At 35.0% G+C, this 4276-nt stretch overlaps 1 long non-coding RNA gene across 1 annotated transcript; it reads right to left on the bottom strand.

The window, feature by feature from the left end:
- Positions 1 to 964: 964 nt before the first annotated feature.
- LOC103707575 lies at positions 965 to 2095 on the bottom strand. Its single transcript, XR_604161.4, has 2 exons — positions 1945 to 2095; positions 965 to 1411 (listed from the first exon to the last, which is right to left on the bottom strand). It is a non-coding gene; the product is annotated as an uncharacterized LOC103707575 (long non-coding RNA).
- Between the last annotated feature and the right edge of the window lie 2181 nt (positions 2096 to 4276).

The raw sequence follows: 4276 nt of genomic DNA, 5'->3' as shown, positions 1-4276 counted from the left end.
GATCTCGAATTGTACGACAACTTTGGATACAATATATGCAAAAGGCTTGGCCTATTTTCTCGATCAAGATAAATCGGTAAAATCCAAGATATTTGCTGACATGATATCATTCAAATCAAAAAATATTTTTTAATCACTTTTATGTCCTTAAATGGGATTTTTAATCAATAATTCTTTAAATTTTTTAATCATTTTTATTTTTCAATAATTATTCTTTAATTAATTATTATTTTTTTGAGATTTCCACAATGGATGATCCAACCGTGTATTTATGCAAAGGAAGATGAATACTCCTTTGGTGCAAAAGATACAATTGCGGCCCAGCTTTGAACCCAACCTCTCACTTAGAAGACAAGTGGATTTGCTGCTTAGCTACAAACTTAAGGAGTAGATGGAGTTGTGCTATAGAAAATATTGTCAAGAATAGATCTGTTAAAAGACCATAATGGCAGTCTCTTGTGAAGAGGATTTGGCTGGTTGTTTATGGACTCTTTGGTTGACAGTTTCTTGACCTCAAGCTAACTAATATCGAATGTGGATAGGAAAACTTTCTAACAAACAATCTTGAGAGATCAAGCATGTAGGAGCTGACAGATAAACCACATGCGATTATTTTACTCAAAAAAAAAAAAAAAGGAACAAAGCCACCCCACCACCTATCCACTCTGTCAGGTATTTAGAGTCCGGAACAGACCTAAGCTTAATACTTGAAGTCTCGAAGGATTAGACTTGTATCTTTCGCAGACCTTTAAATTATCCATTGGTCGCTTTGACATCTATGCGGATGGATAAATAATGGAGTTTGGAGTGCTTTAAAATATGTGCATTGGGTGATCTAATGGTGGATTTGTGCGAAGGAAGATGAATACTTTTTTCATGTGAAAGATGCAATTGAGACCCAGCTTTGAACCCAACCGGGGCGGGGGATTTGCTGGTCTCTCACTTAGAAGAAAAGAGGATAAAATACTAAGAAAAAAAATTCACATTATAAAACATAAAATATTTCCTTCACACAATATTACAAAAGAAAATATTGCACTGAAATAACAATTTATTTCCACATTATTCTCCCATATATAAATCTAACGTCCTTCACCCTTATTATTGTTATTATTTTTTGGCAAAGGAAAAACACGCATACACAAGATCACACGACGGTACATGAAGTTGATGGATCCTCCTTAAGAATCAACTAGCATCCTCCACGTTAGGTTCCACCAGAGGGCATTCGTGTAGAACCAGGCACACATCCGCAGTTCCTTCCACAAGTGCCACACCGAGACCCTCCTTGGCACCCCCCAGGGCAGAGCACCCAGCACCAAACCTGACAAATTTGTGGTCGACACGGTGGTCGACACGATGGTGGACACGGTGGTGGACATAGTTTGCACGGTGGTGGACAGCACCATACCTGTGATAGGATTTATTTAGTAAATGTGAAAATAAAATGAAGGACCTCAGCTTGGGAATATGTGAAAACAAATATGCAATACAAATGATGATGTCGTTGTGCTAATATGAGTATTAAAAGAATAAGAAGAAAAAAAAGAAGGAACGAAAAAAAGAAAGAAAAGGCAAGCTCGAAACTTTCCTCCTTAACTGACATATTTAGATATAATTTAACAATAATTGTGATCTTAAGCTAATAAAGAGCGGCTCAATAACTTATATCAAAGTTAAACATAGCCAGGTTAATCAAAACAAGATAGAAAGAAAGGAAAGATGCAAGAGTGATGAAACGATCCGCCTCTAATTAAGTTTTATTCTGATAAAAATATGAAAGGGAACACCAAAGCTTCATGCTATCATTAACATATAACTGTAAGCTTTAGGAAAAAGATCATGATATTATGAGATCCACAAGAGACATGAGTTGAAATCATCATGAGCTAGCCTTTCAAAATTACATAGAGAAGTGATTCTGAAGGGAGGAGAATTTGCAACCTTTTGCTCCATTCCTAGATTGAAGCCAGATCCTAATTCTGGATGCGAGGTTTCGAGCGTAGTTGGCGGGGAGGGCAGGTTGGGGGTTGCCTTCTTTATAACGCGAATGACCGACGGAAAAGAGGGAGGGGAGACTGTGACCTGGAACCTACCAGCAATAATTGGAGCATTTGAGAGGCTTGTCCGGTGGCTGGAATTGCCATCACGCCAAGTGTAAAAATTTTCAGTGACTGTTTCCAGCCAAACTATTGGAAAGGATTGAATCGAAGACTTGATGGTACTACGTAACCTGTGAAACAGTACATAATTTTCCCTTCTGAGCCATTTTGATGGTCCCATGCATTGTTACTTTGTCAAAAAAAAAAAAAAATCCATTTTGATGGTCCCCTAGTTGCTTGGCCGACGTGATCAACTATTAGTGGATCGGGGAATCTGCTGCTTTATCGGCCGTACGTCCTTTCTAAACACCGGATAACGAAACGAGGATTCGCTGCTGCTGCTGCGACCTTTCTAATTAAAATCACAGTATAGCATTATATGAAAGAAAAAGAAAGAAATAATAAAATATATAATATGCTGCTTTAATTTCAGTTATCTCATTTTACTAAGTTTTATATTCTAAGATCATCATTTTATTAGCTTTTTCTTTATAAATTTTTGTTTCCTTAAAGAGATTTTAACATGTCAATCCTCTTTTCTCAGCCCAATTCCTGCGAAGTTCTTCTTTGTGTAAAATTTAATTTATTTATTAAAAGATGGAATAGTCCCTATATTCTAATTAGTAACTAATTTCATTGATTCTTTATATTAAAATTAAAATTATAAGCTTAACCTATTCCATTTATTACAATTTGAAACAACAAGAGTGGACACATCAATCATTGGAGGAGTTTATATTTTTTATAACTGAAAAATTAAAATCATACTTATTATTCAATGTGAAGATATTAAGAAAATTAATTATTAACTGCACGGCAAGGACCATTTTGTTCTATCTAATTTATAGCAAATAGTGGTTATGATGGGCCTTTCATTAATAAGGAGTCTCGAAGAAGTGAGACTAATCCACCGGAACGTCTTGATGAAACTAGTCGTCGAGAAAAAGAAACCATCTGCATATTAATTTTCCAAGTCCCCATACTTATAAACTCTCAATCTAAGATTCAAATTCAAAATATTTGACTCCTAAGCAGAGGATGTAATCTTTAGCACAAGCCTAGTTCATTAAATGAAATTTAACTTTAATTAATCTATTTAATCTACGACACAAAGCATAGAATTAATCATAGCAAACCAACCAAATTAATGACAAGACTCGAGAATGAACCTGACTTAAGCTAGTCTGAATTTGAAATTAATGGACTAACTTTTAACTTGTGCCTACAAAGTTGAAACTCAAATAGGATCTTCGGGGTGAAAGCGAATGGGCTTGGTAGAACTCCCCATATGAGTCGAAAGAGAGAGATTTGCTGGTATGGACCCTCCTCATGTGGGACCCACCCTATTTGAATTTAAAATAAAAAAAAGTGGATAAGAAGAAAACCACCGGCTTGGGTGAGGCGAATTGAAAAGAAATTAGGAGTCTTGGGGTTCTACAGAAACGGAAGAGAGAGAAAAAAATAGAGAAGAAAAAGAAATAGAAAATGTGTTGCTTTATCAAATGATTGGATGATTGATTGTATCCAAATTTGGCTGAAAGTTCAGTATGTTGTTTCCGGCATTGAGAGCTACAACTTGAACGGTTTGAATTTTTGAAAAATCATCTCTTTTAATTATTTCAAGCATCAACATTCTGTGAGATCTATTCTCTATTTTACTGTTTATTGTTGAAATTTGTCTTATAATTGGTCATGATGTTTTTATTGTGGAAGTCAAAATTAAATCTTGTTAATGTTTGTACCATCTCTAGTTAAACTAGAGAGAATCTATTGTAATCTCATTATTCTAAATAGTAAAAAATTTTGGTTGGACTAGATCCAGTAGTTTTTTTCTTCACATAAAAGGATTTTTTACATTAAAATGTGTTGTCTCTTGTTTCTGGATTACTTGACTATTTTATTTGTTAATTACTTGAGTAGATTATAGAGATTATTGTTGCTTGGTGAGTGATATCCTATTTAATTATATAAAAAAAAAAATAAATTTGCCGCATTATTATTTTTTTATTGTATTTTTTTTCAATACTTAGATGGTGTCAAAGATGGACATGGGTTGAGGTTGGTGGCTCACTTAGCTGGCACTCCACTTATGCTGCAAGCCCCTACATCACTAGCAACCAGCTCAAGAGGACCACTCCCTTTATGAAACCTCTCGCTCTCTCTCTCTTTTCTGG

This window comes from Phoenix dactylifera, chromosome 6 (assembly GCF_009389715.1).
Source record: "Phoenix dactylifera cultivar Barhee BC4 chromosome 6, palm_55x_up_171113_PBpolish2nd_filt_p, whole genome shotgun sequence".
In the NCBI taxonomy this organism is placed as follows: domain Eukaryota; kingdom Viridiplantae; phylum Streptophyta; class Magnoliopsida; order Arecales; family Arecaceae; genus Phoenix; species Phoenix dactylifera.
This window is presented reverse-complemented; position numbering and strand designations above follow the sequence as displayed.